Source organism: Saccopteryx bilineata, chromosome 5 (assembly GCF_036850765.1).
Source record: "Saccopteryx bilineata isolate mSacBil1 chromosome 5, mSacBil1_pri_phased_curated, whole genome shotgun sequence".
NCBI lineage: Eukaryota > Metazoa > Chordata > Mammalia > Chiroptera > Emballonuridae > Saccopteryx > Saccopteryx bilineata.
This window is the reverse complement of record NC_089494.1, coordinates 132,521,662-132,547,274: the sequence shown is the minus strand read 5'-3', so window position 1 is coordinate 132,547,274 and position 25,613 is coordinate 132,521,662. Positions and strand designations below refer to the sequence as shown.

The 25,613-nt window shown below is 43.1% G+C and overlaps 1 long non-coding RNA gene across 1 annotated transcript; it reads right to left on the bottom strand.

Annotated features, from left to right (window-relative positions):
• Window positions 1-25,613, bottom strand: LOC136306714 (uncharacterized). The gene is made up of 3 exons (XR_010725662.1): window positions 25,559-25,613; window positions 16,546-16,622; window positions 1-474 (listed from the first exon to the last, which is right to left on the bottom strand). It is a non-coding gene; the product is annotated as an uncharacterized lncRNA (long non-coding RNA).

Sequence of the window (25,613 nt, the reverse complement as noted above, 5' to 3'; positions counted from 1 at the left end):
GCAACTTACATAAAATTAACTGGCCTTTATAACAATTTATTTTTTCTTTTTTTTCTTAAAGTCTAATTTAAAGGAGGTTCTTAGTGAGTTTCTTCATGCATTAGCCATATGTAGACCAACCAGCTTCCAGTTTGTAGTTGGAGTAGGGCATGCTGTCCTTCTCAGGGTTCACTTACAAGGGTTGGTGGGGTCAGTCTCCGCTGTCCATGAGGGTGTCTCTGCTGGGACTGCATGTTTCAATCAGCTATGGTGGACCCAGGTGGGCATGCCATCTACCTTGGCTGCAGTGGAAATGGTCAGGATCACTGTGTGTGGACCTGTCCATGTAGGAGTCAATTCTTGGGTGGTGTACTCCTTTACCCAGACTGAGTCCTCAGGCTGAAAAAGATGTACTGGATCTCCTGGCAGTGCTGGAAGTGCCTCTCGGACAGTCCTTTGAACAGCCTGCTGAGTAATTTGCAGATCCTGCAAGTACTTAAGGAAGGAGTGGTTACTTAACTAAGCTTTTCTTTCTTTTCTGAGTTTTGGTAGTAATGGAGGGGGTCTTTTAAACATTATTTTAAAAGGCATAAAATTTTCTCTATAGGGGGTACACCTTGCCCTAAGGAGGGCTAGTGGGAGTAAGGTTGGCCAGTTTTCACCGGTTACAAAAAACAAATTTAGTTAGAATTTTTTTAAGGTCTGATTCGTACGCTCTATCTGACCTGAACTTTGAGGCCTGTAGGCACAAAGTAATTTTCACTTAATATTTAAGATTTTGGCTAAGTCCTGGGATATCTTGGCAATGAATGCCGGCCCATTGTCAGAACCCATGGCTGTGGGGAGGCCATATTGTGGAATTATTTTATGAAGTGATTTCCTAAGTACTGTGGTAGCAGTTTCTGACCTAGTGGGGAAGGCTTCTACCCACCTGGAGAAAGTGTCTACACAGACTAGGAGATACTTGTACCCTGCATGGGGTGGCTTTATTTCAGTAAAATCAATTTCCCAATGTTCTCCTGGCATGATTCCTTTTTCTCTAACTTCTAAGGGTGTTTTCCTACTTTGTTTTGCATTTACTCATGTGCAGGCCTGGCAACGTCCTACAACGCTACTTAGTATCTGGTCCAGGCATGGTATGAAATACCTGGATTGGAGCAATTTAGTCATTTCGGATGTGCTGAGGTGGGAGGCTTGATGTATTTGGAAGGCTATTGTCTGCCTTAATGTCTCTAGAATTAAGATTCTTTCATTTGGTAGGATTCACCAGCCATTGACATTTTCAGTAGCTCTTTTCTCTTCAGCTAAGGTAGTTGCTTCCTGACTGTAGTGAGGGGTGTCATGCAGCTCAGGCAAAGTCACTAAAACTTGGAGAGCCCCACTGGTTTTATGGCTACTGCTCGGGCCTCTAGGTCCACTGCTCAGTTTCCCCGGGCTTCTCTTGAATCTCCTTTTTGGTGCCCTTTGCAGTGAGTGATTGCTACAGCTGAGGGGAGTTGGGTAGCTTCTAGTAATATTAAGATTTCTTTTTTATTTTTTATATCCTTCCCAGCCAAGGTAAGTAGCCCTCTTTCTTTATAAATGGCACTGTGTATGTGTGCCATAGCAAAAGCTACCTGCTGTCCATGTAAATGAAAACTGCCTTTCCTTTTCTCCATCTGAGGGCCTGGGTAAGGGCTATTCTGCCTTTTGTGCTGAAGCTCCCCGGCTCAACACCTGTGACCAAATGACCCAATCCAGGGTCACTACTGCAGTCCCCACGTACCTGAGGCCGTCCTGTGTGTAGCTGCTCCCGTCTGTGTACAGTACCTCATTGGTGTCAGGCAGCTCAGAGCCCTTTAAGTCTGGTCAGGCAGTCTGTATGATGTTGATGACCTCTGTGCAGTCATGTAATGGGATGTTCAGGTCGTCATCTGGGAGTAGGCTCGTGGGGTTAATGGCAGTTGTTTTCTGAAACCGTATCCTGGGCTGATTTAGGAGTGAAGCTTGGAACTGGGTTACTCAGGTGTTAGACATGTATCTCTCTGGAGTCCCCTTTAGGAGTGCTTCCACTGCATGTGGTGCTGTCAGAGTTAGCTCTTGACCTAATGTGAGCTTGTCAGCTTCTTTAACTAGGATTGCAGTTGCAGCTATGGCCCTCAGGCAGGCAGGCCATCCAGCCGCTAGGACAGGTAGGTAACCAGTCGTTTCCAAGGTCCTAAAGGCTGAGTTAAAACCCCTTTTGTGATTCCCTGAGCCTCATGAATGAATAGCTGGAAGGGCTTCGAGACATCAGGTAGGGCAAGAGCATCTGATCCTAAAGCCCTCTTAAGGTCCTCAAAGGCTTTTGCTCTCAGTCCAGTTTAGGGGTTGTGACCCACCCGTGCAGGCATAGAGAGGCTTTGCTAGTTTGGCAAAACCTAGAATCCACAGTCTACAATATCTTATAGCCCCAAGGAATTCTCTTACTTGCCTTTTAGTTGTTGGAGTGGGGACCCGGAGTATGGCCTCGATGCGTTCATAAGACAGAGTTCTTTGTCCTTCTTTGACCCTGTAGCCCAGTGTTTCCCAACATTTTTTGTGCCATGCCCCACCTTAACCTTTCTAAAATTTTTATGTCCTCCCCCATGTAACATACATAATTTTTAACATTAAAAAAATTGATTTGTTCACTTAATAAACATAAATGATAGGTTCTAGGAAGAAATCACTATGAAATTGTTAACAAAACACAGTAAGTAAAATTTCAAAACATATAATGAAAAACAGAAATTTAAATTCCAAATAATTTTAATACAGATTTTTCTATATTAATTTATTATTTTAATTTAGTGTGATCCTTGCGCTTGATGCTTGCTGCACAGAGATTTTATATTAGGTTCCTATTTGGTTAGCTTTAGTCTCAAGTCTCCACATTGTGTTATATCCAGCCGATTTCTTTTTTTTACCAGTAAATCATTTACAGCACTAAATCCACATTCAGCTAAAAATGAAGATGGAAATGGTAGCAATAGTTTTCTTGCACATTTGGTTGAATTTGGGTATTTGATTTCTGTTTCCTCACAAAGCCATGCCATCGCTCCTTTGATATTAAATAAAGCTTTAACTGACTCATCATTTTGCAATTCTGTGAGTTCTTCTTGATACTGCATATTTGATATATCAAACAAATCCACTAACATTGGCTGCATCATCCATGTTGGGAAATCATTTTGTTTTAAATCAGAAAATCTTTCTTTTAAATCAGCCGATAGAATATTCAAATGATTGACAATAACAAGTAAAGCGGTATCAGTTACTTCACATTTTTGGAGCCAATGAAACTGTTTAAAGTTTTTGTCGTTAATATGTTTCTGACATAACTCAATATTGGTAATGAAACCAAATATCTTTGCTTTTGCATCGACAAGAATTTTATTTGTTCCTTGAAGTTGCTTATTTAATATATTTAGTTTTTCAAAGATATCGGCTAAATAACTCACAAATGCTTTACCATCTATTGTTAACAGATACTTCATTTCAGGTTTGTCGCTTAAAAAATCACTAAGAGGCCCTGGCCGGTTGGCTCAGCGGTAGAGCGTCGGCCTAGCGTGTGGAGGACCCGGGTTCGATTCCCGGCCAGGGCACACAGGAGAAGCACCCATTTGCTTCTCCACCCCTCCGCCGCGCTTTCCTCTCTGTCTCTCTCTTCCCCTCCTGCAGCCAAGGCTCCATTGGAGCAAAGATGGCCCGGGCACTGGGGATGGCTCCTTGGCCGCTGCCCCAGGTGCTAGAGTGGCTCTGGTCGCAACATGGCGACACCCAGGATGGGCAGAGCATCGCCCCCTGGTGGGCAGAGCGTCGCCCCATGGTGGGCGTGCCGGGTGGATCCCGGTCGGGCGCATGCGGGAGTCTGTCTGTCTCTCCCTGTTTCCAGCTTCAGAAAAATGAAAAAAAAAAAAAATCACTAAGAGTATCAAACAGTTCCATAAATCTTTTCAAACAGTTTCCTTTAGATAGCCATCTTACTTCAGTATGAAGGAAAAGTCTCACATGGTCTTCATTTTGTTCTTCACAAAATAGCTTGAAAAGACGCTCACATTTGGCATTAGCTTTAATAGCATTAACACACTTTATTACTGTATGTAATACTTCATTCAGAACAGGCGAGATGTTTTTAGCTACCAAGTTTTCCCTATGAATAACACAATGCACAAGAATCATTTCTGGATTCGTATCTTTCATCAATTTTAAGCAGCCATTTTTCTTGCCCATCATATTGGGAGCACCATCTGCAGCACAAGATGTTATATTTTGCATTGGTATATCATTGACATCTAAGTTGTTTTTTAGCTTATTATATATATCTTTGGAGGTAGTGGTGCTTTCTAATCTTTTACAGAACATTTCTTCAGCAAAATGTCCTTTATCAATATATCTTACGTAAGTTATCAATACTGCCTCACTGTCTCTCAAAGTTGATTCATCCATTTGCAAGGAGAATTTTCTTGTTTTCAGCTTTTCAATAAGTTGTTTTTCAATATCCTCACTCATTTCGTCTATTCTTCTGCTAACAGTATTATTACTGAGTGGCATAGCTTTTACATCTTTGTCATCTTTTTCAAGAACCATTTTAAGAAATGCTGATATTAAAATATGTGTTAAAATATATTCAATGTGACATAGAGTAAACGTATACTAAAAATTCATATTTATTTAAATGTATATAACACCATTTACTACACTACCACCACAAATCAAAAGGTATCTATATTTTTCCACTTGACAAAATTTTCTGGAAAGTTATGCTTCTAAAATTAAAATTGTCATGCATGCACTATTATAGCCCCAATAATATTTATAAAATATTATTGCTTTCTAGCCCCAATGCAAGAAGTACTTAATAAAGAGTTTAATATTGATAAAAATAAAATCAAATACTTACCAATTATATCTATACAATATATATATGTATATTTATTAAATCAACGAGCTTTTACAACAGTTTTGACTGACACTTATTTCAAATTAACACCAACTGAATGATGTGAAACACTACAGAAGTTGTGATGGGCCGATTAGGTGAGAATAACTGCGTTGTTTAGCGAGTTTTTAAAACGTCCGGGGTTCCCCGCGGCAGATGGCAAGCTCCGCGGTGAACCCTGGACAAAGTTTACTTGACGACGCCAATCACCCAGTTGATATTTTGGTCTCGTCAAACGAAATTATACTTAATAATTATTTACCGCAATTATTTAAGAATTACATTTTTTGTTAAATTTGGCACCGATATCTAGCATTGCATTTAAATGGCCCAGGGCGAAAGAGTTAAAGTCCTGTTGAGTCCATTTTTAAATTGCCCCCCTTAACTATCGAATTGCCCCCCTGTGGGGCATGGGCCCCATGTTGGGAAACACTGCTGTAGCCTAAATAAGTAACCTCTGGGGTGCTGAGTTGAGCCTTTTTAGCTGACACTTGGTACCCTAATACTTGTAGTGAGGCTAGGAGGTCTCGAGTGGCCTCGAGACAGCGCTCCTCCATAGATGCTGCCAGTAGTAGGTCATCTACGTATTAGAGTAGGGCACAGTCTTGATGTTCCTGCTGGAAGGCTACTAGGTCTGTGCTTAGGGCCTCATCAAAGATAGTAGGAGAGTTTTTGAAGCCTTGAGGCAGTCTAGTCCATGTTAGTTGGCCAGAGAATTCTCCTGCTGGGTCTATCCACTCAAAGGCAAAAACAGGCTGGCTTTTAGGGGCTAGCAGGATATTGAAGAAGGCATTTCTAAGGTCTAGGACTGTATAGATCCGGTGCTCAAGGTGCAGGAGGCTGAGCAATGTGTACGGGTCATGGACTGTAGGGTGTATGGTCTCTATCAACGTGTACGGGTTAGGGACTGTAGGGTGTGTGGTCTCTATCAACGTGTACAGGTTAGGGACTGTAGGGTGTGTGGTATCTATCAATGTGTACGGGTTAGGGACTGTAGGGTGTATGGTCTCTATCAACGTGTATGGGTTAGGGACTGTAGGGTGTGTGGTCTCTATCAACGTGTACAGGTTAGGGACTGTAGGGTGTGTGGTCTCTATCAATGTGTACGGGTCAGGGACTGTAGGGTGTATGGTCTCTATCAATGTGTACGGGTTAGGGACTGTAGGATGTATGGTCTCTATCAACGTGTATGGGTTAGGGACTGTAGGGAGTATGGTCTCTATCAACGTGTACAGGTTAGGGACTGTAGGGTGTGTGGTATCTATCAATGTGTACGGGTTAGGGACTGTAGGGTGTATGGTCTCTATCAACGTGTATGGGTTAGGGACTGTAGGGTGTGTGGTCTCTATCAACGTGTACAGGTTAGGGACTGTAGGGTGTGTGGTATCTATCAATGTGTACGGGTTAGGGACTGTAGGGTGTGTGGTCTCTATCAACGTGTACGGGTTAGGGACTGTAGGGTGTGTGGTCTCTATCAACGTGTACAGGTTAGGGACTGTAGGGTGTGTGGTATCTATCAATGTGTACGGGTTAGGGACTGTAGGGTGTATGGTCTCTATCAACGTGTACGGGTTAGGGACTGTAGGGTGTGTGGTCTCTATCAATGTGTACGGGTCAGGGACTGTAGGGTGTATGGTCTCTATCAATGTGTACGGGTTAGGGACTGTAGGATGTATGGTCTCTATCAACGTGTATGGGTTAGGGACTGTAGGGAGTATGGTCTCTATCAACGTGTACGGGTTAGGGACTGTAGGGAGTATGGTCTCTATCAACGTGTACGGGTTAGGGACTGTAGGGAGTATGGTCTCTATCAATGTGTATGGGTTAGGGACTGTAGGGAGTATGGTCTCTATCAACGTGTATGGGTTAGGGACTGTAGGGTGTATGGTCTCTATCAACGTGTATGGGTTAGGGACTGTAGGGTGTGTGGTCTCTATCAATGTGTACGGGTTAGGGACTGTAGGGAGTATGGTCTCTATCAACGTGTATGGGTTAGGGACTGTAGGGTGTATTGTCTCTATCAACATGTACGGGTTAGGGACTGTAGGGTGTATGGTCTCTACCCATTTGTTAACTTCTCAAAGGTCCTGGACTAGTTGGTAATCCTTTGTTCTGGGCTTTACGACCGATAATAAGAGACTGTTCGATGGGGATTGGCAAGGCACCAAGATTCCTGCTTCCCAGAGACACCATATGTGGCAGCTATTTCCTCCTTAGCTTCCTGACTCATTGGATATTATTTTATCACTACTGGAGTCGCAGTGGATAGCCATTGTATGACCACAGGTGGCTGGTGGGCTGCTAGTCTAGGAGGGTTGGTTTCAGCCCATATTTCTGGGAAACTTTCCTGAAGCTACTGGAGTAGAGATGGGCTGTGGGTATTTTCCAGTTCAGCTGATTCCTGATAAAGGTATTCTTCAGAGAGGGGGCAGGTTAGGAGTAGCTGTAACCCAGAGTTTGAAATTCCCTTATTGTTTCCTATAGTTAAGGTGGTATTTTCCCCCTTAAAGGAGATTGTGGCCTAGAGTTTTTGTAACAAGTCCCATGCTATCAGGGGATAGGGGCACTCTGGTATGACCAAGAATGAGTAGGTGACCATTCCTCGCCCTAGATCAGGAGTAAGGAAACTTTTTGGCTGAGAGAGCCATGAACGCCACATATTTTAAAATGTAATTCTGTGAGAGCCAGACAACAACCCGTGTATGTTACGCATTATCCAATAAAAATTTGGTGTAGTCCCGGAGGACAACTGTGATTGGCTCCAGCCATCCGCAACCATGAACATGAGCAGTAGGAAATGAATGGATTGTAATACATGAGAATGTTTTATATTTTTAACATTATTATTATTTTTTATTAAAGATTTATCTGTGAGCCAGATGCAGCCATCAAAAGAGCCACATCTGGCTCATGAGCCATAGGTTCCCGACCCCTACCCTAGATTGACTGTCCGCTGGGTGGTCCATGGGTAGCAAGCAGTTTTTCCAGTGGCCCCTTGTACTGGAGTTTTGTGAGTGGTGATGGGCCCCAGAGGCTTAGTTAAAACCAAATGTGTTGCTCCAGTGTCTATTAGAAAGTCCCCAGTTTTTTCCATTTCTGCGGTTACCATAGGCTCCCGGGGGTTCAATGAAAAGAGCCTTCGCCTCATCAGTCCTCGAGGTTCAGGATCTTAGGACCTGCCTTGGCTGTTTGTAATATGGGACATTTATTTTTCCAATGCCTTTCTTCCTTACAGTAGGTGCATTGATTCTTTCTTAGCAGAGTCTTATTCCTCCTCAAATTTCTTCCTTCTGTATTTCACTCTCTTGGGGGCCCCTTGCCCTTAAAAGAGTTTGTCTCTTGGAGCGCTGCTAACTACTGTTTTAGCTATTCTTTTATTTTGTTTTACCTCAATTGTCTTCCTATTATGAAAAACTTTCTGAGTTATTGAAATTAACTGGGACTTACTCATGTCCTCAAACCCTTCTAGCTTTTGAAGTTTCTTTTTAATATCTGAGGCTGACTGCATGACAAAAGCCAAATTAACAGCCACGCTGTTTTCGGTAGCATCCGGTCTATGGGGGTTTACACCCGGTATGCTTCACAAAGGTGTTCAAAAAATGCGGCAGGGGATTCCTGTGGATTCTGGACAATTCCTGCAACCTTCGAGAGGTTGGTGGGCTTTCGGGCTACCGCCTTCAGTCCCAACAAGAGATATGGGTGAAAACCGTCCAGCGAGGCTTTTCCCCCCTGGGAGTTGTGACCCCATTGAGGTCTAGTGGAGGGGAAAGCCGCCTCGATGTGATCCCTATTTTCCTCCATTTATCTTCCTCCCAGCCTTAGGACTGCTTTTTTACCTTCTTGTCTAATTCAGTTTCCTCAGGGGGCTCTGTAAGGACAGGAAGTCTTGGGGCTGTTCTTATATTCCCTTTCTGCTTTAGACTCAAATCTGGCCTAAGAAGATGTGGCACCCTCTTAGTATAGAGCATGCTCTTAGCCATTGTGGCGAATTCATTGTTAATTTTTTTTCCCCCCAGAGAGAAGGATAGATAGGGACAGACAGACAGGAACGGAGAGATGAGAAGCATCAATCATTAGTTTCTCGTTGCGCATTGCGACACCTTAGTTGTTCATTGATTGCTTTCTCATATGTGCCTTGACCGCGGGTCTTCAGCAAACTGAGTAACCCCTTGCTCGAGCCAGCGACCCTGGGTCCAAGCTGGTGAGCTTTTGCTCAAACCAGATGAGCCCGCGCTCAAGCTGATGACATCGGGATCTCGAATCTGGGTCCTCGGCATCCCAGTCCCAGTCCAACGCTCTATCCACTGCATCACCGCCTGGTCAGGCTCATTATTAAATTTAGCAATTGATCAATATATGGAAACTGATCAAGGTGGCCTGGATCCTCAGTTATGATGTTGCAAACTGCCCTGACTAGCCGGGGATTAAAAGTTCTGGCTGATGGCCATCCAACTCCAAGGGAGGGCCATTCTGATTCACAGAGAGTGTGAAGCCTTCTCTTGGACCATTTAATTCCATACCTGTGGCTGTCTCCATAAGCTTCTTGAAAGTGCTTCAGGAGACAACAGAAAGGGGTCTTTTGTGTACTGGGCCTTCTTTCCATGTTTAATAGCTAGGGCCACCAATATACAAAATTGAAGCTGTCCGAGAAAATCTAGGAATTAGCACACTAATAAAAGCAAGAAAGATAAGACAGACAATAACTAGCACCTAGAATAAAGGATGTTTGCACAAGACAAAGGAAAGGAGCCAACTGAAGAGAATAAGTTCTTCAGGGGAGAAATCAGACAGAGCCCTGAAGCCAGAGGTCTTGGATCCAAGAACAAAGAGAATCTACAGTGTGAACAATTCACTATTTAAGATTGCCTTCTAGTATTAAGCCAGAAGCCTCCAATTTTTGACACAAGAACTTAAACCAGCAACATTTACCTCTAGACAAAGGGATTATGAGCCCCTTGCATGAACATATATATTCTGTAAAAGGTATATAAGATGTAAGGAATCTAACTTCGGGAAGCTCGTGGTTTATTGCCTCTTTTGGGGTCATGCTGCTCCACCAGCTATTAAAATCCTACTTCCTTATCAACTTGTCTGGGCTTCTCTTTCCCCTTTGATTCCTGCTACATTCCCACACACTCTGATGTCATGTCAGTGTGCTCTGTTTTGCTGTTCCTTCCATTGGAAACACTCTTTCCAGCTTCCTAATGTTACCTCCTGTGTATGCTGAATCATGGCCCTCAAAGATACCAGGTCCTCCTCTCTGGAACCTGTGAATGTTACACATGTGGCAGAAGAGACTCTGCAGGTGTGATTAGTTTTGTTTTGTTTTTTCAAATTATGAGAAAGCTTATTTAGAAAGTTACAGAAGTAGTAGAAGTGAGCCAGCTGGGCTGCGTGGGCTCCAGAATCTAGTTACAAAAGCAGAAGAAGAGCCCTTGGAACTTAGAAGAGAGAAAGCAAAGAAAATGTACCTGGGGGAAAGAGCAGCGGGGTGGGGGAGATTTGGACATGCTGCAGAGGGAGTGTGTGCCTGTGATTAAAGGGCTTGGAGATGCGGAGATTATCCAGGATTATCAGGATTTATGAGTTCAGGGTTTTTGTTTTGTTTTGTTTTTACAGAGAGAGAGACAGACACACAGACAGACAGGAAGGGAGAGAGATGAGAAGCATCAATTCTTCATTGTGGCTCCTTAGTCTCCTTAATTGTTCATTGATTGCTTTCTCATATGTGCCTTGACGGGGGGGGGGGGGGCTACAGCAGACCAAGTGACCCCTTGCTCAAACCAGCAACCTTAGACTCAAGGCAGTGACCTTGGGCTTCAAGCCCGCGAGTGACCTTTGGGCTCAAGCTAGCAACCATGGGGTTCTGTCTATGATCCCACGCTCAAGCCAGCGATCCTGTGCTCAAGCTGGAGAGCTCGTGCTCAAGCCAGATAAGTCTGCACTCAAGCCAATGACCTCAGGGTTTTGAACCTGGGTCCTCCATGTCCCAGTCTGATGCTCTATCCACTGCACCAGTGCCTGGTCAGGCTATAAGTTCAGTTTTGATGGTACAAAAAGTGTGCTATGGGAATGGCTGGAAATGTGTGACTACCTGGCTAAGGCAAGCTTATGAAAGATGTAGATTACATCCCATAGGTCTTGGAAATTTATCAGATAGAATTTAGCTGCAGAGAGCAGGTGACCTAATTAACAGTGGCTGAAATAATAGGTGAGAGAGAGAAAGAGAGAGAAATATTTATTGGTCACTTCCCATATATGCCCTGACTGGGTATCCAACCCACAACTTTGGTGTTTTGGGATGACACTCTAACTGACTGGCTAACCAGCCAGGGCTGGAAACCCAATTTAATTCCATAATTTTATCATGCCAGAAGCATGTTTGGTTTTAATTTTTTTTAAATGCTATTGGTATCGTACACATTGGCTTATTAATAATTAAGGTATTTTGAGCCCTGGCCGGTTGGCTCAGCAGTAGAGTGTTGGCTGGGCGTGTGGAAGTCCCGGGTTTGATTCCTAGTTAGGGCACACAGAAGCACCCATCTGCCTCTCCACCCATCCCCCTCTCCTTTCTCTCTCTCTCTCTCTCTCTCTCTCTCTCTCTCTCTCTTCTCCTCTGGCAGTCAAGGCTCCACTGGAGCAAAGTTGACCCGGGTGCTGAGGATGGCTCCATGGCCTCTGCCTCAGACGCTAGAATGGCTGTGGTTGTAACAGAGCAACACCCCAGATGGGCAGAACATCGCCACCTAGTGGGAATGCTAGGTGGATCCTGTCAGGCGCATGTGGGAGTCTGTCTGTCTGACTCTCTGCTTCCCACTTCAGAAAAATATAGTAATAACAGTGATAATAATAATAATTAAGGTATTTTGTATACAGAGTCCCTAAGTGTGGACAAAAACTTTCAGTGTTATTTGCTATGGGGTTTAAACAAAAGTCTTTTAATTTTTTTTAATTAATTAATTAATTAATTTATTTATTTTTTTTCATTTTTCTGAAGCTGGAAACAGGGAGAGACAGTCAGACAGACTCCCGCATGCGCCCGACCGGGATCCACCCGGCACGCCCACCAGGGGCGACGCTCTGCCCACCAGGGGGCGATGCTCTGCCCATCCTGGGCGTCGCCATGTTGCGACCAGAGCCACTCTAGCGCCTAGGGCAGAGGCCACAGAGCCATCCCCAGCGCCCGGGCCATCTTTGCTCCAATGGAGCCCTGGCTGCGGGAGGGGAAGAGAGAGACAGAGAGGAAGGCGCGGCGGAGGGGTGGAGAAGCAAATGGGCGCTTCTCCTGTGTGCCCTGGCCGGGAATCGAACCCGGGTCCTCCGCACGCTAGGCCGACGCTCTACCGCTGAGCCAACCGGCCAGGGCTTTTAATTTATTTTTTAATTTATTGTGTTGACATGGTTTCAAGTGTCCTACTCGATATAACAATCTGCATACCACATGTGCCCCTCATGCCTCATGCAAAGTCTCTTTTCACTCCTATTTTCTCCCCCTTTACCCCACTCTCCTTAGCTAATATCCTTTCCCTCTGGATAGTGCTACTCTGTATGCATGGATTATGTATATAGGTTCTTTGGTCTTTTCAATGTAGAAAATAACTGCACACATTTGAGTGTAGTGGAGTAATCTATTGCATGACCTTGGATGGGAACACAGCCAACAAGAAAAGAATGTTTTGCCAAGAGAATTGTTTTGTGATTCTAAGGCGAGTCACTGAAACAAGTCTATGTGACTGAAAGTGGTTGCTAGACTCTCTTCTCAGTAAAACATTCTCATAAGATTTTACTGTTCCCTTCAAGGCTATTCCTTGAGATAAAGAGAGGAATGTTGTGAGAACCATAGAAGCAATAACAGTTAATGTTTTTTGATATTGTATTGTTATTAAGCTATCATGCAGATGTAGTCCATGTATTCTTAATTAAAGGTTATGCTTGATGCTATGCCAATTTCTAAGTAAACAAGCTTTTTGAAATCTTGTGAATAAAAAATAGGACACAGCGCAAACTCGAAGCCATTTGCCTGAGTGAGCGGTGGTCCTTTGCTAGTTCACTGACATTTCGCCTGCTGATCTCTCTCTCTGTGCCTCCGACTCACAACAACATTTGAGTGTTTTGTTTTTTTCTTTTTCTCTTTTTAAGTTACAGGAGGGGAGATAGATTCCCACATGTGCCTCATCCTGGATCCACTTGGAAAACCCCATCTGGGGCTGATGCTTGAACCAACTGCGCTATCCTCAGTGCCTGGGGCTGACACTTGAACCAATCAAGCCACTGGCTGTGAAAGGGGAAGAAAAAGAGAAGGGGGAGAAGTAGAGGAAGAGAAGCAGACTGTCACTTCTTCTGTGTGCCCTGATCAGGGATTGAACCCAGATATCCGTATGCTGGGCCAATGCTCTATCCACTGAACCAACTGGCTAGGGCTGACAACCTCATTTTTTAAGTGCTGAAAGAAAGTAACCCTCTCAACCTAGAATTCTAGGTCCAGTTCAAGTATCTGTAAAAAATAAAGACAAAATAAAAGCATTACTTGATCCATGGTCAAAGAAGAAGTCACAGGATAATAGGAATGTATCAATATTTTGAAATAAATGATCAGAATACCCATCATATAAAAACTTGTAGATACAGTTAAACCAGTATTTAAACAGAACTTTATAGCATTAAACACTTTCTTAGAAAAGAATAAAGGTTTAAATCAATACCTTAACCTATCACCTTTAAAAAACTTGAAACTAAAAAGAAAATTTATCTCAAGGTAGAAAACAAGAAGGAATAAAGAGCAGAAATCAATGGATTAGCAAATAGGGAAATAATTAAAAAATTAATATTCAAAGTTGGGTTTTGGAAAATAAATTTATAAAATCAATGATTTCTTGACCAAGAAATACAAAGGATGTATAATAGAAATTACTGATATCAAATCAAAAATTGTACATCAGTAGAGACTTAAAATGATAAAATAATCTATTGGTAAAAATGGATGAATTTCTTGTAAGACAAAATATACCAAAATTGACCCAAAAAGAAACAAAATAGCTGAATAGCCTTATTTGTTAAAGAAAATGAATTTGCAGAAAAACTCCATGCAAAAATGACTTCATTGGTGAATTCTGCCACACATTTAAGGGAAAAGTGAAGAAATGCTATTAACTATACATCATATATTTCAGAAAATACAAGAGGAGGAATATTTACTGGCTCTTTTCCTGCAGGCAGCATAACCCTGATATCAAACCTGAAAAAGGTGTTACAAGAAAAAGAAATAGCAGGCTAACATTCCTCATGGTCATAGGAACAAATACCAGTGACAAACTGTTAACAAACAAAGGCAACAATATATGAAAATAATAATGTGTCATGACCAAATGTGAGTCATTTTAGGAATGCAAGGCTGGTGCAAAATCATTCAACATAAATTGCCACATTCACCAATTATAATAGAAAAAATGTCACAAAACTCTTAAAAGATGGACAAACATTATATGACAAAATTCAAATGCCATTCATGATCAAACATGTCAATTAACTCTGAGTAGAAGAGAGCTTCCTGCGTCTAACAGAAATGGCTATGAAATGCCTCCAGGCAATTATCATACTTGATGAAATATTGACCATGTTTGCCACAGAGTTGGGAACAAGGAAATGATGTCTGCTCATAGTACATTTTCCCACGTTTTTCTGGACATTTTAATCCAGTACTATAAGGCAAGTAAGAAATAAAGATTACATAGAAAGAAATAAAATGGTCTTTATGTTACCTTTACATAATTTTGTAAAGAAAATGTTTCAAAATGCAAGAACTGATAAACCTAACAAGGTTACACTATATAAGGTAAGTATTCTAAAACCAATTGTATTTTTGTGTACTAATAGAAAACTGGAACAGGAATTTAAAATTAGTATTATTTTAAATGTCATAAGAATAAAAATATTGGCCCTGGCCGGTTGGCTCAGTGGTAGAGCGTCGGCCTGGCGTGCAAGGGGTCCCAGGTTCGATTCCCGGCCAGGGCACACAGGAGAAGCGCCCATCTGCTTCTCCACCCCTCTCCCTCTCCTTCTACTCTGTCTCTCTCTTCCCCTCCCGCAGCGAGGCTCCATTGGAGCAAAGATGGCCCGGGCGCTGGAGTGGCTCTGGTCGCAACGGAGTGACGCCTCGGAGGGGCAGAGCATCGCCCCCTGGTGGGCAGAGCGTCGCCCCTGGTGGGCGTGCCGGGTGGATCCCGGTCGGGCGCATGTGGGAGTCTGTCTGACTGTCTCTCCCCTGTTTCCAGCTTCGGAAAAATACAAAAAAAACAAACAATAAAAATATTAGAAGTAAATCTACCCAAATGTATAAGATACTCTTGAGAGAAATTAAAGAACACACGTAAATAGAAAGATAAACTATGTTCACAGATTGGCTGCCAGAGAGGAAGAAGTTTTGGAGGGAGGTGAAAAAGGTGAAGGGATTAAGTACAAATTGGGTGGCGACAGTGGACGGAGCATCAGACTGGTATGTGGAAGACCCAGGTTTGAAGCCCCAAAGTCACCAGCTTGAACACAGGCTCATCTGACTTGAGTGTGGGATCATAGACATAACCCCATGGTCACTGGCTTGAGCGTGGGATCATAGACATAACCTCAGGGTCACTGGCTTGAGCCCAAGGTCACTGGCTTAAAGCCCATGGTTCCTGGCTGGAGCCCAAGTTCGCTGGCTTGAGCAGGAGTCACTCGCTTTGCTGTAGCTCCCAGGTCAGGCACATATGAGAAAGCAATCAATGAACAACCAAGGAGCTGCAACAAAGAGTTGATGCTTCTCATCTCTCTTTCTTCCTGTCTGTCTCTATCAGTCCCTCTCTCTCTGACTCTCTCTCTGTCTCTGTCAAAAAAAAAAAAAGTAAAGTACAGCATTGGAAATATAGTCAATAATATTGTAAAACTATGTATGGTGTCAGGTCTCTAAACACTGTTTCTCCATAAAAGTAGATAGACTTCCTGCCCAGGACAGAGCAGATACAGAAGAAGCTGCAAGTACCCTGTCATGCCGGAAGGAAAGAGAGCCATCAGAATATTAGGACAGCATAAAAAGACAGTCACTAAAACACATTCCCACTCACTAAAGATGGGACAACATGGACACAGAAAATAATGATTACAGAGCATTAAAAACATAAAATCTGTGTTATCAATCTATGGAATACCACGAATTCATAAAGATAACTAAAACTGAAAGTAGAACTCTAAACAACTGGAAGTTACTCTTCTGAGAGCTGGTGATGAAAGAAAGAGAAGGCTGTTCAGCTTTCCTCACACAAGCTGTAGGTCAGAGTAATGAACTGGACTAGGGAAAGTCCTTCATAGAACTGTTCACTTACTCCACCAACTTTATAGCTGTTCACTTACTCCACCAATTTTAGGACAAAGCATTAAAAAAAAATCTACCAAGTTGAGTGAGTTGACCGTGCCCATCAATCACACTTTTAGACTGACAGACTAGGGTTGTGAAGACTCCGGCTGCCACAGGGCTCTGCCAGGACGGGCACCACAGACAGTCATGGCGGGGATAGCCCACGGGGCACAGGAAGCAGGATGGGCATTGGCATTACAGAGCCCCATGAGAACAAAAGGGTCAAATAATTTCCTACCTTCTTTGGAAATGACTTAGAAGGTTACCTTCTTTTTCTGCAAAGAGCCAGATAGATGGTCTGTTGAGTAGCCATAGCTCGTACGTAAAAAAAAACTTAAAAAGGAAGTGGTTGTTTGGGTTTCAATAAAACTTATTCACTGAAATTCAAATTTTACATAACACAAAATATTCTTCTTCTTTTGATTTTTTTTCAACATTTTAAAAATGCAATAAAGTATCCTTTGTTTCTATGCCAGTGGTTCTCAACCTTTCTAATGCCGTGACCCCGCAATACAGTTCCTCATGTTGCGGTGATCCCAAACCAAAAAATAATTTTGGTGGCTACTTCATAACTGTAATTTTGCTACAGTTATGATTCGGAATGTAAATACCTGATATGCATTATTTATTTTCCGATGGCTTTAGGCGACCCCGCCGGGGTCGCGACCCAAGGTTGAGAACCGCTGCACTAGGCTGTACAGAATCAGTGGGTCAGGGTTGGCCTATAGTTTGCCCACCACTGGCTTTCGAGTTGGGGAGTCAGTTATTCTCACTGGTTTTCACCTTTTTACCACTACTATATATTTTGTCGACTCAAACTGTGAATCATCCTAAAACATAGAGCCTCATCTCATGTTTTCTCAGAACCAAGGGGACTCCTGAGAGGCTGTCTTTGACCTTGATCTGAGGGTGAATTCCAATACAAATTTGTACCTCTCTCTTTTTAAAAAAATTCATTTTAGAGAGGGTGGAGAGAGACAGACAGAAGGAGAGAAAGACAAGAGAAGGAGGAAGAGCAGGAAGCATCAACTCCCCTATGTTTCTTGACCAGGCAGGCCAGGGATTTCAAACCAGCGACCTCAGTGTTCCAGATTGACACTTTATCCACTGCGCCACCACAGGTCAGGCAAATTTGTATCTCCAACATCTTTCCCCAAACATGACCCAGCCTTATTGCCCCGAGAGAAGGTCATGACAACCAGGTACTCAGTTCATGCTAAGATATTCACTGGAGTGTTGTTTAGAATAATTATTTAAAAAAAACAACCAGATAGAAATTATGAAATTCATAAATATGTGTAATTTTATCAGGTCACCCCTAAGTGAAAAAAAAACTGGTAACGGAATAGTAATTATCATATGATCCCATTTCATGCATTCACTAAACAACTGTGGTTTGTATCATTTAACATTAGTCTAAATGTACTCAAGATTTACTGAAAGGTTAGAAATGTATCTAACCACCAGATACCAAAGGAGTCTTAGATTAGACTCTATTTTTTTTAACCTGTCCTAATGCTAAGGTTCATAGGGTGAAGCTGTATTTCGTGGTTTTCCGTATTCGAGTTCTGTTCGATCTCAGGCTCTAGATATAGCTAAAGCTTTAAGTGTGGCACAGTTATGTTCCACTGAGTTGCAAGAGAGCTCTAACATACCAAGGATAACAGGTTCCCATGCTTAAAAGCAATCAAGTCAGGAAAGGAATGATCCTTCTATTGACAGAGATATAAATTCCATGTCTAAAATATACATCCTAAAGACACATTGCTTCACAGGAAACACTGGTATATACCAGTGCCAGCTGCTGCTTTAAATGAAAAGAAAGCGCCTCTCAAAGTCCACACACGCCACATCCACCACTTCCTAACATCTTTCTTATCACACACCAAACATTACATAATATTTCTATGATATATCCTTTCATAAAAATTAGTGAATTTTACTGGGACTTTCTTGGACCTATCTTTCTGCTGAAAGAATTAGGTTTTGCTCTAGGCTCTGAAATGGGACAGTCATTAACTGAATGATTTCAATGGCCATTCCAAATTCAAAGACATTTTCTGTCAAAATAGTGTCCAGACATATTTCCCAGTATAGCCTCTTAGAGTTTCTGCAATGAGATTAAATAACAATGTTAAGATATTAAAATTAAATATTCCAAATTAAATTAAAATACTTCCCAAATCATGTCAACATATAGTGATGCTCTAAAAATATAACCCTTCCCATTAATTTCCTAGTGATATAACTAAAGGTTAAAATCTTAAAAAATTAAAATCTAAAATCTTTCTGTTAAAGCCAAAAGCTAAAACGTAAATTCTAATGTCCTTGTGCATAATTAATCCAGAGAAATTAAAGTCCCAAATCCCAACTTCAAGTCTGAAATCGTTCCCTGCAGCTTCTCCTTCTGCTCAATTTCAGTGAGAGGATTTGGGAATATCTGCATCCTTGTAGCAGCAGCAGCCTTCCTGGAGCAGGTGCAGAACAGGACATCAGAGCCAAGTTTGTTCTCTGCTAAGCAGCTCAGGAGCCTCACTCATAAGAATTCAAAGCAAAAAATATACACAATAATTGTTTCCCACACCTACACACTTTAGAAAACAAAGCAGTCCCCAGGTTCTATTAGAGTTATCGCAAATGGGTTTTCCAAAACCTAGTGTTTTCAAAGAAAAATAACAGAAAATCAGAACTATCTAATAATAATAATAAGTTTTAATTTACCAGGATGTTTATCAACCCATGATGCTTATCTGGACCTGTAGTCATGACCCTGAAAACCAATTAGGATTTTACTTGAATGTTCATAGCAGCATTGTGCGTAATAGCCAAAAAGTGGAAACAATTTATGCCCATGAACTGATGAAAAATGGATAGACAAATGTATATTTCATCTAATGAAATATTATTACTTAGCTCTAATAAGAAATGAGGAATGCTGTCTGACCAGGCAGTGGCGCAGTGGATAGAGCGTTGGACTGGGATGCCAAGGACCCAGGTTCGAGACCCTGAGGTTGCCATCTTGAGCGCGGGCTCATCTGGCTTGAGCAAAATAAAAAATGCTCACCAGCTTAGACCCAAGGTCGCTGGCTCAAGCAAGGGGTTACTCAGTCTGCTGAAGACCCGCAGTCAAGGCACATATGAGAAAGCAATCAATGAACAACTAAGGAGTCCCAACGAAAAACTGATGATTGATGCTTCTCATCTCTCTCCGTTCCTGTCTTGTCTGTCCCTATCTATCCCTCTCTCTCTCTCTGACTCTCTCTCTCTGTCCCTGTAAAGAAAATAATAATAATAATAATTTTTAAAAAAAAGGAATGAGGAATGCTACAGGCAACAATACGGATGAACCTCGCCAACATCCTGCTAAGTGAAAGAAGCCAGTCACAAAGGCCATCCAATGATTGGTTCCATTTGTATGAAATGTCCAGAACGGCAAACCCATACAGGAAAAAGCGAGTATGCGGTGGTCAGTGGATTGCAGAGAGGAGAATTCAGGCTGGCAGGTATGAGAACAGGGTTTCTTTTTGCTGTGATGGAAGTACTCTGAAAGTTTGGAGTGATGATGTTTTACAACACAGTTGTACTAAAAATCACTGATTTGTACACTTTCAAACACTGAATGTTATGTTATAGCCCAATGTTTGAAAAGCAATTGGGAGAAACCACCCATGAGAGGTTAAATTCAACATTGGGATTTAGTCTCTTATGTGTAAACAAGATGTAATAGGGACTGGAGTTCACTCATCTGTTTCCTAGGGATTGTCATTTAAGATATTCCTGCCTTACATTCTTTAATGCTGGCAGTGGAAGCAGTTGCAGGTATCGAGTCCTAACCAGTGGTGGGATTCAAATAATTTTACAACCAGTTCTCTGCCCTAATGACCATTTGAAGAATAAAAAAACTATATTATGCCAAAAAGTAATTTATTATTTCATGCATTCAATACTTACAAAAGAACAATAAAAGAGGTACACAAAACTAGATTATAAGAGTTTTAAAATATTAATAAAAATATTAAATAATACCTGACAAAAAACAATAAACCTGTTATATAACACATTTTCAGTGACAGCTGGTACCTCCTGGTAGTTTGGTACTTTTTCTCCTTACATTATATGTTTGTTTACTGAAGTAACAAATACGAGGGAATTAAAATGTAGTAGGTCATCAAAGGTATAAGTTTTATGAAATGAATAAATAAATATTACAAGCATAGTTCTGTCAAAATTTTTTTCACCTATGGACGGAATGAACATTACTATGGGTGCTTAGAATATGCTGTTGCACAGATGAACATTAGAAAAGAGTAAGGAATGTAAATTTGTGATTTCCACATTGGACATCTGCTCAGGCGCCCACCTTAGAGAGAGCCCTGATTAGGTTATCGGTTCTGTGGAACTGGTGCGAACTGGCTGAATCCCACCCACCACTGGTCCTCACTGAGACATTCTTCCCACCAGCACTATCAGTCCCTCAGTTTATTGTTTTTGTTTTGTTTTTTTAAATTTTTTATTTATTCACTTTAGAGAGGAGAGGGGGAGAGAGAGAGAGAGAGAGAGAGAGAGAGAGAGAGAGGAGAGACAGAGAGAGAGAAAGGGGGGAGGAGCTGGAAGCATCAACTCCCATATGTGCCTCCCAGGCAAGCCCAGGGTTTCGAACCGGCAACCTCAGCATTTCCAGGTCGACGCTTTATCCACTGCACCACCACAGGTCAGGCAGTCACTCAGTTTTGACTTATCCACTGAGTGCCCTATTTCTGGCATTCTAATGCTGATTTGTGGGTGGACTTCAACTTTTGATGTCCTCTCCACTTTTTTCCATGAACCAGTATTTTTGTTCCTGAGCCACAATGGCTGTTGCTACTCACTATGGAATTGCTCAGGCCCTGGAAACCTGCCTACCAAGGAATGTTCTCTCACCTCCTTTGACACCAAAACTGTTTCAGCTGGAGAGCCACAGCAAGTAAGCAAGTTCTGAGATGAAGTTGCTTTTGAAGAAGTGCGCCCTAATGGCCTTCTGTGTCATTACTACTCAAGAGAAGTGTTCCTGTCTGCAGCATCCTTCCTGCTGGATGCCTGTTCTGTTCAGTTTTCTCTCCTAGAAGTTTCAGGGAGACAGCTGATTAACCTTCTTCATAGGTTCTTTCCTTCTCGACCTAGTGGGTCCATGTTGTTTTCTGGATCTGAGTACTTTCTTTTTCTTCTCCACTGATCTTTGCTTTACACATGTTTTCCAATCTATTCCTTTGGCTTTTATTTTATGCAGTTTTCCATAGTGAGATATGTGAAAACATCAAGTTCTGGGTCTGCCAAAGCCATCTGCTATTTTTTGTTTGTTTGTTTGTTTTGTTTTGTTTTTACAGAGACAGAGAGTGAATCAGAGAGAGGGATAGACAGGGACAGACAGACAGGAACAGACAGAGATGAGAAGCATCAATCATTAGTTTTTCACTGTGCGTTGCAACACCTTAGTTGTTCATTGGTTGCTCTCTCATATGTGCCTTGACTGTGGGCCTTCAGCAGACCGAGTAACCCCTTGCTGGAGGCAGCGACCTTGGGTTCAACCCATCTGCTTTTGCTCAAACCAGATGAGCCCGTGCTCAAGCTGGCGACCTTGGGGTCTCGAACCTGGGTCCTCTGCATCCCAGTCTGACGTTCTATCCACTGCGCCACCGCCTGGTCAGGTGCCATCTGCTATTTAAACAAATTTTGTCCACATCCAAATTTCCTGGGTCAGATAATCCCTCCCAGAAGGGATGCTTCAGTCAGACAAACATGTATCACGAAATCAGTAACTCAATAGAATAGTCTTTTCTACTACCCTCCATCCCATATAACTCATCTTTTCTTGTGCCTTTCCTCAAATCCTAATCATAACTTTTTTAGAATGTTTTCCCAGGATACAGCATAGATTAAGTGGTTATCTTAAAAGTTATTGACCAATTTTTGAGTTTTTTCACTGATCTGACCCAACTTCCTCTCAAAACTGTCCTGATAGCCTGTAGCCAATTCATATTGTTGTCCCAATCCTCCTTGCTACCACTAGGGAGTGTCTCTGCATCTTTCTGACACATCCTGTAACGGTCACTCTAGTCAGCTGAGATCATGCTCTTTTCCGCTCCTCTGGCCTGCTCACTCTTTCTGATCTAGTAACAATGAAAACGCACCTGTTTTCTGAAACCTTGTTCAAGAGCAGATGCGTCATTCATATCTGTCTATCCCAGGGGTTGGGAACCTTTTTAGCTGAGAGAGCCAAAAACGCCACATATTTTAAAATGTAATTCCGTGAGAGCCATACAACGACCCATGCACATTACGCATTACCCAATAAAAATTTGGTGTTGTGGAGGACAGCTGTGATTGGCTCCAGCTACCCGCAACCATGAACATGAGCGGTAGGAAATGAACGGATTGTAATACATGAGAATGTTTTATATTTTTAACATTATTATTATTTTATTTTTTGGTATTTTTCTGAAGCTGGAAACGGGAGAGACAGACAGACTCCGGCATGCGCCCGACCGGGATCCACCTGGCACGCCCACCAGGGAGCGACGCTCTGCCCACCAGGGGGCGATGCTTTGCCCCTCCGCGGCGTCGCTCTGTCACGACCAGAGCCACTCCAGCGCCTGGGGCAGAGGCCAAGGAGCCATCCCCAGCGCCCGAGCCATCCTTGCTCCAATGGAGCCTCGCTGCAGGAGGGGAAGAGAGAGACAGAGAGGAAGGAGAGGGGGGGGGTGTGGAGAAGCAGATGGGTGCTTCTCCTGTGTGCCCTGGCCGGGAATCGAACCTGGGACTTCTGCACACCAGGCCGACGCTCTACCACTGAGCCAACCGGCCAGGGCCTATTATTATTTTTTATTAAAGATTTGTCTGCGAGCCAGATGCAGCCATCAAAAGAGCCACATCTGGCTTGCGAGCCATAGGTTCCCAACCCTTGGTCTATCCTGACCTTACAAGGCTCAATTCCACTTCACATCGGGTGAGTCTGATCCTCAAATCTTAACCTTTCTCATGAGAACATCTGTTGCTTTCTCCAGCTAAATCAATCTGAATCTCTTTATTGTGTTTTTTTTTTATTAATCTTTGCATCTATTCTTATAGCAAGGTTGAAGCACACTTTTCAAATCACTCTGGTTTCTCTTTGCAAACTGATTCCTTGAGACTGAGCCCTCCAGGCATAGGATTTCTGAATTACTTTTGGGGGCTTTGGGCTTGAAATAGCTTCACAGAGGTGTTTCTCTACCTCAAACCAATAATGTGCCGTGTGTGTGTGTGTGTGTGTGTGTGTGTGTGTGTGTATTCTCTCATTATGCACTTTTCTATGGTATGTGACATCACGGTATAAAAACATGAACAAGTATAAATGCTGTACAGACTTTGTTTCTATTATGGATACAGTTAAATCACTTTAAAACCCTCGCCTGACCAGGCGGTGGCGCAGTGGATAGATCGTAGGACTAAGATGCCAAGGACCCAGGTTTGAGACTCTGAGGTCACCAGCCTGAGCACAGGCTCATCTGGTTTGAGCAAGGCTCACCAGCTTGAGCCCAAGGTAGCTGGCTCAAGCAAGGATTCACTTGGTCTGCTGTAGCCCCCGGTCAAGGGACATATGAAAAATCAATCAATAAACAACTAAGGAACAGCAATGAATAATTGATGTTTCTCATCCCTCTCCCTTCCTGTCTATTCCTCTCTCTGACTCTCTGTCTCTGCCACAAAAACAAACAAACAAAAAAACAACTCAGTAAAGTGCTCTTTAAGGGGTATTATGAGTGGGTCCTTTGCTGGGAACCAAAAAGCCAACAAAGTTTTTTTGTTTGTTTGTTTGTTTTAGTGGGCCATTCTTTTTAATTATTATTATTATTTTTGTATTTTTCTGAAGTTGGAAACAGGGAGGCAGTCAGACAGACTCCTGCATGCGCCCGACCGGGATCCACCCAGCATGCCCACCAGGGGGCGATGCTCTGCCCATCTGGGGCATCGCTCTGTTGCAACCAGAGCCATTCTAGTGCCTGAGGCAGAGGCCATGGAGCCATCCTCAGTGTCCGGGCCAACTTTGATCCAATGGAGCGTTGGATGCAGGAGGGGAAGGGAGAGACAGAGAGGAAGGAGAGGGGGAGGGGTGGAGAAGCAGATGGGCGCTTCTCCTGTGTGCCCTGGCCGGGAATCGAACCTGGGACTCCTGTACGCCAGGCCGACGCTCTACCACTGAGCCAACTGGCCAGGGCTCCAACAAGGTTTTGGCAGTTTAGATTTTTGGGGGATAGAGGTGTGGGGAACTGGCTGTAAGCTGGCAGTTTACCCAACGCCCCATATCATTTGCCTGATTAAGTTGCAAAAGGCTAAGCCCTTCCCCACACCTCCATGTTAGCTGATACTCATCCTACCCCCCTTGTCCCCCAGAAAGACTGGAGGCAAGTTTCTTCTATCTTATTTTGTGTATAGTTAGGATGCTACGTATGGTGGAGGTTTTCTGCACTTGGCAAAATTCTTAGATTGCTTGGAAACGTAATCAGAGATCTCACTGATTTGGTAATGGCCCACTTTGCCCTATAAATAAAGCAAGATGCAGTTTTGGGGCACACTCTCTTCTTGCCATCAGCAATTGTAGAGCCGTTCCAAACCCATTCTTTAATTCTTTAAGCGTATTTTCTTAATTCCGCGCCATTCCCACTTGGGACCTGGAATTACTAGTCACGCTGGTTCGCCACAGTCCTTAAGTTTTGGTTTTTGCTGCTCATAAAGTCAGCCTGAGCCCTAGCCCCCAGGAGAGGTCTCCATCACCGTGCTACAAAAAGCGCAGGTGGGAAGACAGCCAAGCGCCGGTGACAGGAAGGCTGAGCTCCACCTGGCTGCACCCCGGCAGGTGAACACTTCTCCCAGGTGTGTTCACCGCCTGGAGAAGAACACCGCCCCCTCCCGGTAACCAATGGCCGCCGCCCCGCTGACTCGATTACCTGTTCATTCTATCTCTATCATCTACGCCACTTATCAAAACAAACAAACAAACAAAAAAAAAAAACAACCCACAAACAAACCATAATCAGCTTCACTCTCCGGACGTTGCCGGCCCCGGCCCCGGCCCTGGCAGCTTTGTGGATCGTTCCCGATCTCTGCCTCGGAGGCGGAGCGCGAGTCTTCTGCCTCCCGCGCTGCTGCTCCCTGGGCTGGATGTTAACAGCCTCTACCTCCCCACAAAGGGGTGCATCTTCACCGCAAAGAAGCTATAAGCTTAAGAGAAGACTCACCTCCTCTGCTTTTTGCCCCTCCTGAGCACAATAATCTTTCTCCTGAAGAGCCAAC